At 44.8% G+C, this 15,049-nt stretch overlaps 2 pseudogenes; both read left to right on the forward strand.

Annotated features, from left to right (window-relative positions):
• The first annotated feature begins 1,122 nt into the window (after positions 1–1,122).
• LOC126934221 (40S ribosomal protein S15a-like) lies at positions 1,123–1,501 on the forward strand (annotated as a pseudogene).
• Positions 1,502–13,141: 11,640 nt separating this feature from the next.
• On the forward strand, positions 13,142–14,635 carry LOC126933768 (dnaJ homolog subfamily B member 12-like; annotated as a pseudogene).
• The last annotated feature ends 414 nt before the right edge of the window (positions 14,636–15,049 follow it).

Genomic DNA, 15,049 nt, shown 5'->3' on the forward strand with positions numbered 1-15,049 from the left:
GTTGCAGTGAGCCGAGATTATACCACTGTACTCTAGCCTGGGTGACAGAGCAAGACTCTGTGAAAGAAAGAAAGAAAGAGAGAGAAAGAAAGAGAGAAAGAGAGAGAGAGAGAGAAAGGAAGGAAGGAAGGAAGGAAGGAAGGAAGGAAGGAAGGAAGGAAGGAAGGAAGGAAGGAAGGAAGGAAGGAAGGAAGGAAGGAAGGAAGGAAGGGGTAACTTTACGTAAAGTTATGGGTTTCCAGCTTCTCTGAAACTTTCCTAGAAGATCCAGCAGCACCAGGCCTTCTTTCTTCCACGGTCACAGGAGATGGGAGCAGAGTTGTCTAAACAAGTTGAGTTGTGTTCGTCCCCACCCCTTCCAGTTATCTTGCACCCATGTTTTCAATCATTTTCTCTCCCTAGAGAGCCCTTGTTGGTATATGAGTTTGAGGTCCTGTTTCAGCCAGCCATAACTGTCTAATTTCAGGGTCCCCTGTGTAGTGTCAGCACTGCTTTAATAACTCTGCTAGAGTATTTATTAGATTCCACAACCAGCAGTGAGAAAAGCCAAGAAACGACACAACTGACATCTAAGAACACCGAAAAGGCTCAGGAATAGTCAGTACCAGCTACTTCTGGAAGTGGAAGGTTAAGGTAGGGCTAGCAAAGGAATATTGGTTGAAAACTCAATTAAAAAGCAGTTCAAAGAGACTTCCACTTTGGCTAAGATGGAATAGCAGACCAAATTTACTCTTCTTCCATCAAATGCAACTTATAAAATAGACAAATATATGAAACAGTTGTTCTGAAGACATTGGGTATACGGCAATGAAGTATACCAATTCCTGAGAGACAGGAAATAAACAAAATGAGCTCTTTGAGTGCCCCGGCTTACTGGCTTGAGAAAGTTTCCAGGTCCACCCAAGATTGGCAGAATATACATTTTTTTTTTTAGTACACAAAAAAAATTTACCAAAATAGTCCAATTCTGGGCCATAAAATGAATTTCAATAATTTAAAAGGGTTCAAGTTATACAAAGTATGCTCTGTGACCAAAATGAAATCAATAGGAAAAATATATCTCAATAACACTGTGTGGTCTCCCCTCCCGTCCTCTTTCCTTTATCTCTCTGCACCGCCACAATGGTGTGCATGAATGTTCAGGCTGATGCTCTCAAGAGCATCAACAATGCTGAAAAGAGAGGTCACGAACTCAGGTTCTTATTAGGCTGTGCTCCGAAGTCATCGTCCAGTTTTTCACTGTGATGATGAAGCATGGTTACATTGGCAAAACTGAAATCATTGATGATCAAAGAGCTGCCTCACAGGCAGGCTAAACAAGTGTGGCGTGATCAGCCCCAGATGTGATGTGCAACTCAAAGATCCAGAAAAATGGCAGAGTAATCTTCTTCCATCCCACCAGTTTGGTTTCATTGTACTGACAGCCTCAGCTGGCATCATGGACCATGAAGAAGCAAGACAAAAACACACAAGAGGGAAAATTCTAGCATTCTTTTTCTAGAGATGTAATAGAGATTTACAAACAAAATGCCTCTTGGACAAAAAAATAAACAAACAAACAAATAAATAAAATCTCAAAAACACCCAAATGTTTGAAAACTAAATAACTCACTTCTTAACCCATGGGTCAAAGAAGAAATCAAAGATAAATTAGCATTGTGAACTGATGCAAAAGAAAACACAACATATCAAAATGGGTGGGGTGCAGGGAATGCAGAACTTAGAGGGAAATCCATAGCACTCAACTGTCTAAAGTAGGAGAAAAAGAGTGCTCAAATCAACAACCTCAGCTTCCTTTTTTTTTTTTTTTTTTTTTTGAGACGGAGTCTCGCTCTGTGGCCCAGGCTGGAGTGCAGTGGCCGGATCTCAGCTCACTGCAAGCTCCGCCTCCCGGGTTTACGCCATTCTCCTGCCTCAGCCTCCGGAGTAGCTGGGATTACAGGCGCCGGCCACCTCGCCCAGCTAGTTTTTTGTATTTTTTTATTAGAGACGGGGTTTCACCGTGTTCGCCAGGATGGTCTCGATCTCCTGACCTCGTGATCCGCCCGTCTCGGCCTCCCAAAGTGCTGGGATTACAGGCTTGAGCCACCGCGCCCGGCCCATAGCTACCTTCTTTCTTAAGAAACTACAGAAGAAGAGAAAGTGAAACTCGAAGTAAGCAGAAGAAAAAAATAATAATAATACCAAAATTTTAAAGAAGTCATACTAATTCTATATGAACTCTTCCAGAAAGCTAAAGGGAGGGGTGGGGAATCCTATGAGATCAGCATTCTATGAATCAAACCAAAGACATTGCAAGAAAAGAAAACTTAGGCCGGGCACGGTGGCTGACGCCTGTAATCCCAATACTTTGAGAGGCCGAGGCAGGCGGATCACAAGGTCAAGAGATCGAGACCATCCTGGCCAACATGGCGAAACCCTGTCTCTACTAAAAACACAAAAATTAGCCGGACGTGGTGGCACACGCCTGTAATCTCAGCTACTAGGGAGCCTGAGGCAGGAGAATCGCTTGAACCCGGGAGGCAGAGCTTGCAGTGAGCCGAGATCACGCCACTGTACTCCAGCCTGGGCGACAGAGCGGGACTCCGTCTCAAAAAGAAAAGAAAACTTATGAATGTAGGTGCAAATTTCTTAAAACAAAATTTTAGCAAATTGATTTCAATTATATACAAAAAGAATCATGTATTTTAACCAAGAAGGCTTTATCCCAGAATTGCAAGATTAGTTTAACATTTGAAAAATTTCAGGGTGGGGCACAGTGGCTCACGCCTATAATCCCAGCACTTTGGGAGGCCAAGGCAGGCAGATCACCTGAGGTCAGGAGTTCGAGACCCGCCTGACCTACATGGTGAAACCCCGTCTCTGCTAAAAATACAAAAAAATTAGCTGGGCATGGTGGCGTGCCTGCAGTTCTAGCTACTCAGGAGGCTGAGGCACAAGAATCACTTGAACCCGGGAGGTGGAGGTTGCAGTGAGCCGAGATTGCACCACTGCCCTCCAGCCCAGGGGACGGAGCCGGACTCCGTCTCAAAAAAAAAAAAAAAAAAAAAAAAAAAAGAAAGAAAGAAAGAAAGAAAAAGAAAAAAGAGAAGAAAAATCTTGGCTGCACATGGTGGCTCATGCCTGTAATCCCAGAACTTTGGGAGGCCGAGGTGGGAGGATTGCTGGTGCTCAGGGGTTCAAGACCAACCTGGGCAACGTAGCGAAACCCTGTCTCTACAAAAAAAGAAAAAAAAAAAAATTAGCCGGGCACAGTGGCACATGCTCATAGTTCCAGCTACTTGGGGCAGGGTTAGGGGTGGCGGGAGGTTGTTGAAGCAGGAAGATCACTTGAGCCCCGGAGGTCGAGGCTGCAGTAAGCTGTGTTCGCACCACTGCTCCAGCCAGAGAGAAAAAGTGAGACCCTGTCTCAAAAAAAAAGCATTTGAAAATCAATCAATTTAATTCACTATATTAACAAATTAAAGGTAAGGTGTGGTGGCACACACCTGTAATCCCAGCACTTTGGGAGGCCAAGGTGGGAGGATCACTTGAGATCAGGAGTTCAAGACCAGGCTGGCCAACATGGTGAAACTCCATCTCTACTAAAAATACAAAAAAATTAGCCACGTGTGGTGGCAGGTGCCTGTAAACCCAGCTACTCGGGAGGCTGAGGCAGGAGAATCTTTTGAACCCCAGAGGTGGAGGTTACAGTGAGCCAACATCACGCCACTGCACTCCAGCCTGGGTGACACAGTAAGACTCCGTCTCAAACAAATAAAAAAACAAACAAACAAAAATTTAAAAAGAAAACCATGTGACCAGCTCAATACATACAAAATAAGCATTTAACCTCCATTCCTGATGAAAATTTTCAACAAACTAGGAACAGATGGGAACTTCTACAACCTGATAATGGATAACTACGAAAACCCTACAGCTAGCATCATACTTAATGGTGAAAGACTGACTGCTTTCCCCAATATCAGAACAAGGAAAGAATGTCTGCTGTTACCACTTATATCCAACACTGAACTTGGTTAGATGTAAATTTTCCCCAATTTAATCTATAGCTATAATAAATCCAAGTCAAAATCCCAGCAGGCTTTTTATATTTTTTTATATTACACATTAAATCATACATATATGTATACATTAAACATTTACATTTTACATTATATGATTCATTTTTACATTAACAATGTGTTTTTTAAAATTGACAAGCTGATCATATAATTCATTTAGGGACAGGCGCGGTGGCTCATGCCTTGGGGCAGGGTTAGGGGTGGAGGGAGGTTGCTGAAGCAGGAAGATCACTTGAGCCCAGGAGGTGGAGGCTGCAGTGAGCCGTGTTCGCACCACTGCTACTTGGGGCGGGGTTAGGGGTGGAGGGAGGCGTGGTGGCTCATGCCTATAATCCCAGCACTTTGGGAGGCTGAGGTGGGCAGATCACTTGAGATCAGGAGTTCAAGACCAGCCTGTCCAAGAAGGTGAAACCCCGTCTCCACTGAAAAGAAAAAAATTAGCCGGGTGTGGTGGCGCATGCCTGTAGTCCCAGCTACTTGGGAGGCTGAGGCAGGAGAATGGCTTGAACCCGGGAGGTAGAGGTTGCAGTGAGCTGAGACCGTGCCATTGCCTCCAGCCTGCATGACAGAGCAAGACTCTGTTCAAAAAAAAAAGATAATAAAAAATAAAAATATAATTCATTTAGAAATGCAAAAGATTTGGAATAACCAATTCAACTTTGAAAAAGAAGAATAAATATGGAGAATTTACCCTATGTAACTTTAAGACTTAATATAAGCTACAATAATCAACATAGTGTGGTACTGAATTCAAAAGAGACAAATAGAAAAATAGATTAGAGACTAAGAAACAGTAACTTGCGTAAGTGCAAAGGCAATTTGATGGGGAAAACAGTCTTTTTTGACAAATAGTGTTGAAATAATTGGATATCCATGTACAAAAAAGAAAAAAAAAACCCAGAACTTTGACCCATCTCACACTATACAGAAAAAATTAACTGAAAATGGTTCAGGAACATGGCACTCCCCTGTAGTCCCAGCTACTCCAAAGGCTGAGGTAAAAGGACCATTTCAGCCCTGGCTTCAAGGCTGCAGTGAGCTATGATCGTGCCACTGAATTCCAGCCTGGACATCAGAGTGAGATTTTGTCTCCTTTTTTTTTTTTTTTTTTTTTTTTTTGGAGACAGAATCTCGCTCTATCGCCCAGGCTAGAGTAGTGCAGCGGTGCAATCTCGGCTCACTGCAACCTCTGCCTCTCGGGTTCAAGCAATTCTCCTGCCTCAGCCTCCCAAGTAGCTGGGACTACAGGCACATGCTGCCATGCTCAGCTAATTTTTTTATATTTTAGTAGAGACCAGGTTTCACCGTGTTGCCCAGGCTGGTCATGAACTCCTGAGCTCAGGCAATCCGCCCACCTCGGCCTCCCAAAGTGGTAGGATTACAGATGTGAGCCAGGGCGCCCGGCCGAGACTCTGTCTCTTTTAAAAAAAAAAAGAAAGAAAGAAAATTAATTAAAAATAATTTACTCAAAATGGATCACAGACCTAAACCTAAAACCATTAATATCTAAGGAAACACACACACACACACACAAAAGAAACTCTTTGTGACCTTGGGTTAAGCAAATATTTCTTAGAAACAGCACCAAAAGCAAAATCAATAAAAGAAAATCAATACATTGGACTTCATCAAAATTAAGAACATTTATGGAAGATTCTAAAATCTCTTATGGAGAAAAAAAGAAATAAAACTGAGAACATTTGCTCTTTGAAAGACATTGTTAGGAGAATGAAAAGGCAAGCTGCAGACTAGGAGCAAATATATGCAAGTCACACATTTGATAACAGATTTGTATCCAAAATATGTAAAGAAATCTCAAAACTCAATAAAAAAACAAAACAACCAAATTTTATAAATGGGCAAGAGATTTGAACGATTTACCAAAGAGGATATACAGATGGCAAATAAGCACATGCAAAGATGCTCAACATCATTAGTCATTAGGAAATGCAAATTAAAACCATGAGATACCACTACATACTCATTAGAATATCTAAAATTTAAGCGACTGACCAAATCACATGTTGGCAAGATGTTGAGCAACCTAGAACTTTCTGGTTCACTGCTGGTGGAAATATGAAATGGTACAACCAGTTTGGAGAACAGTGTGGCAGTTTCACTAAAGGTTAAACATGTTGTTCAAAGTTCAACTAAAAAAAAAAGTTAAACATGCACCTGCCATATGGCTCAGCCATTCCATTCCTAGGTGTTAACCCAAGAAAAATGAAAAACCATGTCCACACGAAAACCTGAACATGAATGTTCATAGCAGCATTATTTGTAATAACCAAAAACTGGAAACAATCCAGATATCCTTCAACAACTAAATGAATAAACGAATTCTGGTGTATGAATCCAACGAGATACCACTTAACAATAAAAAGAAATGAACTATTGATGTACTCAACGACATGAATGAATCTCAAAGTAATTATGCTGAGTGAAAAAAGGCAGAATCCCTCCCCACTAAAAAGAGCAAGTACTATATGATTACATTTACATAAAATCTTAGAAAATGCAAACCAATCTAGTGGCAGAAAGCAGATCAGCAGTTGCCTGAGTAGGCAGCGGAATCTTGAGGGGCAACTAATATGCTCACTGTCTTTTTTTTTTTTTTTTTAGGTGGGGGACAGGGTCTCACTCTGTCACTCAGGCTGGAGGGCTGTGGGGTGATCACAGCTCACTGACTGCAGCCTCGACCTCCCAGGCTCAAGTGATCCTCCCACCTCAGCCTCCTGAGTAGCTGGGACTACAGGCATGCACCACCATGCCCAGCTAATTTTTTTTTTTTTTTTTTTGAGATGGAGTCTCGCTCTGTCACCTAGGCTGGAGTGCAGTGGCACGATCTTGGCTCACTCCCAGCTCCTCCTCCTGGGTTCACGCCATTCTCCTGCCTCAGCCTCCCGAGTAGCTGGGATTACAGGCGCCCACCACCAAGCCCAGCTAATTTTTTGTATTTTTTTTTTTAGTAGAGACGGGGTTTCACCATGTTAGCCAGGATGGTCGCGATCTCCTGACCTCGTGATCCACCTGCCTCGGCCTCCCAAAGTGCTGGGATTACAGGCGTGAGCCACCGCGCCCAGCTATGCCCGGCTAATTTTTAAATTTTTTGTAGAGACGGAGGTCTCACTTTGTTGCCCAGGCTGTTCTCAAACTCCTGGACTCAAGTCATCCTCCTCCCTTGGACTCCCAAAATGCTGGGATTACAGGCATGAGCCACCATGCCCAGGTGCTCATTATCTTGACTGTTTATAATTTCATGGGTGTATACATATGTCAAAACTTATCAAATTGTACATTTTAAATAAGTGACATTTATTTTATGTCAATTATATCTCAATAAAACTGTTTTTTTTTAAAAAAAATAACAATTTGATCCTTAGCTGCCTTCCCCAACTCTGTGCAACTGGGCAACTGCCCTCCCACAATCCTGCCACTAGGCTTAAGGTTTATTCTCTGGAGGAAGTTAATGGAGCCTCTAAGGACTGACTGGAGGACAGCGGGCACCATTGATGGCAAGGAATTACAACAAAAAAAGGAAAGTCCACAGAACGAATGCTGAGACTCACTGCTCTTTAGCCCTACCTGGGTCCCAGGACCCTGGCAGCCAGGTCTATCTCCTTGAGCAGAAGACTGGAAGACTTACTGGCCCAAGAAGAAATACTCAAACATCCTGACATTGGAGGTAGCAGAGCCAGATAACCCTACGGGGAAGATAGCAGTCAACAAGCTCCACTCACAAGATCAGAGCCTCTATTTGGCTTTTTAATACCCTACTCTTAAATATAAGCAGACAGCTAAAATTAGAATTTCACTGTTCTGAGAACATGAAAGGTCAAGAAAGGCTTGTACAGGGGGCTGGAGAGCACTGTCAGAAAGATACATTATATTCTTTAGAAAGAAGTCCTTTTAAAATGCCAAAACCAGAAAAACCATGAAGTAGCAATTTAAGCAAATTAGGATGTGTGAGGATAAATATTACAAGAATCAGCTGAAAGAATTGAAAGTGGTTGCCTCTTAGGAAAGGAAAATAGGGAGGAATGAGGAAATTACTGCAGCAACAAGTGTAGGAGAATTATGTGGCTCTTTAAATTATGTGCCCGTGGGCCGAGCATGGCGGCTTATGCCTGTAATCCTAGCACTTTGGGAGGCCAAGGTGAGAGAATCACTTGAGGCCAGGAGTTCCAGACCACGCTGGGTAACGTAGCAAGACTCTGTTTCTACAAAAGAAAAAAAGAAATTATCCAGGCATGTGACACGCATCTATCTAGCTATTTGGGAAGCTGAGGTGGGAAGATCACTTGAAGTCAGGAGTTTGATGCTACAGTGAGCTATGATCAAGCACTGCACTCCAACCTGGGTAACAGAGTGAGACCTTGTCTCTTAAAAATATATTAATTTAAAAATAAAAAAATTATGTGCCCATGTAACTTTGATTAAAACTGGGGAAAAAGTGAAAGAAAATTCATTAGAGATGAATAAAGTTCTTGAAAAATCAATGGGTAGGATAATCACATGTCTGTGTTTGCCAGAAACATTCCCAGTTTTCATCTATTAATAGCACTCCCTTTTACTCTCAAAACATGCCCATTTGGCTAATTTTATGATGTGTGAGGTTGACACCTCCTGAATCCACTGATCAACCTTAACATCACCTTAACATCAGACACAGTGTCCTCCTGATACGATGCAGCAGGAAGTACACGATTCCACCTATGAAATATCCTTGCCAAAAAAAAAAGCAAAACTTGAATCTCAAGTCTCCCGGTCAGGGTTTCTCAACCTCAGCACTACTGACATTTGGGGACACACAATTCTTTCTTGTGGGCAGCTGTCCTGTGAACTGCAGGATGTTTAGCAGCATCCCTGGCCTCTACTCACTAGATGCCTGTAGCACCTCCACCCCCAGGTGTGACAACCAAAAGTCTCCAGACATTGCCAATGTCCCCTGGGAGGTGAGGGAAGCAGAGTCTCCCCCAGCTGAGAATCACTGTTGTCTACATCTTCAGCACCAATGTACAGGAAACAGGATGGAAAAATAGGTTGAAGGACACCAGCAGAATATACCAGCCACGTTCAGAACGTGGGAAGTTCTGAAGGACAGATGACCCAACTATGTCAACAAACAAATGGCATGGGGAAGGTATAGGGGAGGGACCATGACAGTATAAAAGCCCTTAAAAAATGTCAACGAACACAATGTGTGGACTTGTTTGGATTCTCATTTAAACAAACTGCAAAAAGACATTTTTGACACAACCGGAGAAAACTGAGTTCGAAGGTATTATGACACTAAGAAATAACGCTAATTTTGTGGATGTGATAATGGTAACTATGGTTACAGTATTTTTTAAAGCTTTCTGTTAGAGACACATATTGCTGTACTCGTGGATAAAGTGTTACGATGTCTGTCTGGTTGCAGTGGGGGAAAATGGGGACTAGATAAGACAACATCGAATCGGCAACCGGTACTGACATCGAGTGACGGGTACATAGATGTTCATTATACTCTTCTCTCAACTTTTGTGTGTGTTTGAAAGGTTTTGTGATAAAAACTGAAATGTAATAAATCAAATCCATGAAATTAACAAAGCATGGCTCAATGGGAAGTTTCCAGAGTTTGCGGCTGTATCCCTGGCTCCTCCACTAATAGTTCTGTTCATTTTAAGCAGGGAAGTCACTTCTCTGGCCTACAGAAAAAGGATCTTGAATTGAGAGATGTTCATAGTTTCTTCCAAGTGAGATTTTTGATGACTCTGTGACATTTCTTGAATAAGTGTGCTGAGTAACAGCCCTGAGGACCCAGCAGTCTCAAAAGCTTGACTTTGTGGTAGAGATGCTGGTGGACTCGCTGGTGGTGAGTGCTGGCCCAGGGCTCCCAGGTTCAGCAATGTGCCCCCTCCTCAGTCCCTTCACTAGTTTAGAAGTAGCAAGATCAACTGCCTCGGAACATTCTGAATTAGAAAGTGCCTGCTGAATAAGGCTTGCGTCAAGCTTCTCTTTAAGCGGCTGTGGCTGCAGTTTGAGTAACTTGTCAGGAAAGTGTGAACTACAAGTCAGTATTACAAAAGTGTTTATTTTCAGCCTTTCCAAAAAACAGTGAGAAAGAGGAAAGCATGCATAATAAAGCAGCCGGGCATCTGAGGCAAAAGTTGGCTTTTCCTTAATCCTCTCCTCCCAACCTCCTACCCTTTTTGACTACAGGTACCCCTTTTCTGTGAACTTGAATGCAGCCTCCCACAGGTTTGGACAAAAGAACGAGCAGGAAGAGGACAGTTGGAACGGGATGGAGGAAAGAGGTAGCCGTCATAGGTAGGGGTGCAGAGCTCAGAGTGGAAAACGAACAGCAGAAGTCCTGTTCTCCCATGCCCTTGCCAAGTCCTGCTGCAACAAAATGATGAGCTTGGAACTGACTGCCAGCTGCCACAAAGGGAACCCTTATTACAGAGGGCTCCCCGAAACACCCGTGGAAACAGCGTCCAAAAGATCTCTCCTCATGCTTTGAAGAATGCAGAAAACTTTCCTTGCCGCCATATGTGGAGCATTGCCCACAGAGAAGGGAAGGGGGAAACACACCCATCTCCTCCCCTCCATCCCCAACTTGGGCCCCAACTAAAACCTCAGCCTGTCTCCCTCAGCCTATCACAAGGGCCTCCCACCAGTCTTCCATCCATGAGGGTGGCCTTCCGCAAATGCAAGCCTGCCCGAGCTACTTACTCTACTCTTTAAGATATTTTCACAAGCCCTCATAGCTGGGAGGAATAAAATCCAGTGTACAGAAGTTCCAGTAGAGGCAGTGAATACTAGTGATTTAAAAGCATCCTCAGAAATCACAGGTGATGCAAGAACCCCTGGATAAACCTAGAATGAGTTTCTCTATAATATTCAGATGCCAGGCCCAGGGCCAGAGCCAAAGGAATCCCACCTAGACTCTGGGGCCCTTGGCTTTGGGCCTGTTCCCCAGCTTCTCCTATGCTGCAGCTCTTCCATCTCCCCAGAAGAGAAGTGGTGGGGGCAAGGGGGGGTCAGTTACCAAACGGCAAGTCCCTCCCTGAAGAAAGTGCCGTGGAAAGGGCAGCCCCAAACAGTAGGTCCCCCAGCCTGAGGGAGTACGAAGGATGGAGCAGCCCCAGGAAGGCTAAAGTGTGTATTCCAAAAGTCTTGTACACCTGAGTTGTCAATCAAAGCAGTTCAGCTGGCAGCCCAGAGACCAGCAGCAGAGGCAAACAAGAGCCCCGAAGGGTAGAGGGAGTCAGAGAGTCAGCAGAAGGTGGATCAGGTCAACTCTGAAGATGAAGTACAAATGCCTAAGGGGTTTTATCCTCCTTCAAAAAATGTGTAATTACCCAAGTAATGCATGAATAAATTCTACTGAGAAAATACATCACTTCAGGGCTGGGCTTGGTGGCTCACACCTGTAATCTCAGCACTTTGGGAGGCCGAGGTGGGCGGACCACCTGAGATTGGGAGTTCGAGACCAGCCTGACCAACATGGAGAAATCACATCTCTACTAAAAATACAAAATTAGCCAGGCATGGTGGCACGCACCTGTAATCCCAGCTACTCGGGAGGCTGAGGCAGGAGAATCACTTAAACCTGGGAGGCAGAGGTTGTGGTGAGCTGAGATAGCGCCATTGCACTCCAGCCTGGGCAACAAGAGCGAAACTCCGTCTCAAAATAAATAAATAAATAAATAAATAAATAAATAAATAAATAAATAAAATACATCACTTCAGATTAAACTGCTATGTTGGTTAGGATGTGTTTTATTGTAACAGAACACCTGGCTAACAGTAGTTTAAGAAACAAAGGCTTTTAAATATCTCAGGTAACAATAAGTTTGGAGAAAAACAGTTTCTGCTTTGGAAAAGAAAGAAGGTATCAAGATGCTGGGGTGGGCCAGGATTATGCCTATAATCCCAGCAGGTTGGGAGGATGAGGCAGGAGGATTGCTTGAGCCCAGGAATTCAAGACCAGCCTGGGCAATATAGTCAGACCCCCATCTCTATAAAAAATAAAAAATTAGCCAGGTGTGGTGGCACATACTTGTGGTTTCCACCACAGGAAGCTGAGGCAGGAGGATGGGTTGAGCCCAGGAGCTTGAGGCTGCAGTGAGTTATGATGGTGCCACTGAACTCCAGCCTGAGTGATAGAGCAAGAGATCTTGTCTCAAAAAAAAAAAAAAAAAAAAAGGCAGAGTGCAGTGGCTCATGCCTATAATCCCAGCACTTTGGGAGGCAGAGGCCGGTGGATCACCTGAGGTCAGGAGTTCAAAACCAGCTTGACCAACATGGAGAAACCCCCCCTACTAAAAAAAAAAAAAAAATACAAAATTAGCCAGGCATGGTGGCACATCCCTGTAATCCCAGCTACTCAGGAGGCTGAGGCAGGAGAATTGCTTGAACCAGGGAGGTGGAGGTTGTGGTGAGCTGAGGTCATGCCACTGCACTCCAGCCTGGGCAACAAGAGTGAAACTCCGTCTCAAAAAAAAAGAAAACAAAACAAACAAAAACAAAAAAATTAAGATGCTAAGCTGATGTCTCTACATTTCTCCATTTCTCCTGGCTTTTTTTTTTTTTTTTTTTTTTTTTTTTTTGAGAGGGAGTCTTGCTCTGTTGCCCAGGCTGGAGTGTAGGAGTGCAATCTTGGCTCACCACAACCTCTGCCTCCCAGGTTCAAGGATTTCTCCTGCCTCAGCCTCCCGAGCAGCTGGGACTACAGGTGCTCGGACCACATCCAGCTAATTTTTTATTTTTAGTAGAGACAGAGTTTCACCATGTTTGTCAGGCTGGTCTTGAACTCCTGACCTTGTGATCTGCCCGCCTCGGCCTCCCAAAGTCATGGGATTACAGGCGTGAGCCACCATGCCCGGCCTCTCCTGGCCTTTTCCCCTGGGTCAAAAGATGGTTGCTGTAACTCCAAGCATCACATTTTCAAAAACTCCATCCCAAGGCAGAAAGGAAAGGGAGAAGCAGAACTCTTCATCTTCATCTACTTACTTCATCTACTATATACCCTGTCTGTTATTAGAACAACAACAACAAAAATACTTCTTAAAAGTCACCAGCAGGTTCCATACTCTGGTTCTGCCATGTAATCCAACAAGGATGAAGCCGAGCTCTGTATCAGCATTGCCCTCAAGGCCATCCAGCGCAACCAGCCCGACCAGGCGCTCCTCTTCCTGCAGAAGGCACAGTGGCTGTACCCAATGCCGCGAGTTTGCATCTCGATGGAGTCCCTCAACTAGGAACCACAAACTGCTGGTGACTAACCCCAACCCACAGATGCAACCCATGCCACCCACAGGAAAGCAGGTGGGACCGATACTCCCTAGGCCAATGGTGAAGCTGGAGGAGAAGAGAGCACCAAAGGCTACACTGAAGAAGGAGTTGCAGCTGTGGAAAGGGTCAAGCAATGTAAGGATTACTATGAGATCCTGGGGGCGAGTAGAGGGGTCTCAGATGAGGAACTGAAGAAGGCCTACCACAAACTGGCCCTCAAATTCCACCCAGACAAGAACCATGCACCTGGCGCCACTGAAGCAGCATATGCAGTACTCAGCAACCCGGAGAAGAGGAAGCAGTGTGGCCCGGCGCAGTGGCTCATGCCGGTAATCCCAGCACTTTAGGAGGACGAGGTGGGCAGATCATGAGGTCAGGAGTTTGAGACCAGCTGGTTTGAGACCAGCCTAGCCAACATGGTGAAACCCTGTCTCTACTAAAAATACAAAAATGAGCCGGCCGTGGTGGCCCATGTCTGTAATCCCAGCTACTCGGGAGGCTGAGGCAGGAGAATTGCTTGAACCCAGGAAGCAGAGGTTGCAGTGTACTGAGATCGAGCACTGCACTCCAGCCTAGGCGACAGAGCAAGACTGTGTCAGAAAAGAAAGAAGGAAAGAAGGAAGGAAGGGAGGGAGGGAGGGAGGGAAGAAGAGAGAGAGAGAGAGAGAGAGAGAGAGAGAGAGAAAGAAGGAGGAAGCAGTATGACCACTTCGGCTATAACAGGAGCTGGGCAGCCAGGCCCGGCATCGGCAGGGGACTTCCACCGTGGCTTTGAGGTTGACATCTCCCCCGAAGACCTTTTCAACATGTTCTTTGGCAGTGGCTTCCCTTCTAGTAAAGTCCACATCTACAGCAATGGCCGCATGCGCTATACCTCCCAACAAAGGCAGGGCCCCAGGGAGAAGCAGAGTGGCGGCGGGCTGGGGGTGTTTGTGCAGCCGATGCCCACCCTCATCCTCGTGTCAGCTCTCAGCCAGCTCATGGTCTGCAGTCCACCCTACAGTCTGAGCCCAAGACTGTCTGTGGGCCACATCACAGGCGAGTCACTGATCACCTGAGCACTTTCTCCGAGGAGTACACAGGCTCCAGCCTCCAAACAGTCAAACAGAATGTGGAAGATGATTATATCGCCAACCTCTGGAACAACTGCTGGAAGGAGCAGAAGAAGGAAGGCTTGCTGTACTGGGGCCGCTGCTTTGGCGACACAGATACGTACCACAAAGCACAGAAGATGGGCGGCCCCCTGCTGCAGCTGACTGTCACAGGTACAGGCCTCCCTGCATAGATAATCTGGGGCCAGCCACGCCACTGAGGTCCAAACTCTGAAATTCTTGGAGAATTGTTGGTGACATGCACTGAGCCAAGGTGATGGACTATATTTAAGGAAAGACATACAAAGAAACAAAATTAAAACAGAATTGGAAGCCAAAAAAAAAAAATAGTCAATAGCAGACTAGGTCACATGCCTACCCCTAGACAAATCACAGGCAAAGGGCAGTGGTATAAGCATACTTGGCTTAGATCAATCATGATTTGACACCTGGACCTACCTTCCCTGAGCACAATGCTGCCCTTTGATACCTGAACAAGATTTGAGTTGTTAGCATTAAAGAAGGGGGTGAGTGGGAAATGGCTGTTACTAAGCAGCCAGTACTATCTACCACAACTGAAGTCCCCTTTGACCAACCCCCGAATCTTGAACC

Source organism: Macaca thibetana, chromosome 13, assembly GCF_024542745.1.
Source record: "Macaca thibetana thibetana isolate TM-01 chromosome 13, ASM2454274v1, whole genome shotgun sequence".
Taxonomy (NCBI): Eukaryota; Metazoa; Chordata; class Mammalia; order Primates; family Cercopithecidae; genus Macaca; species Macaca thibetana.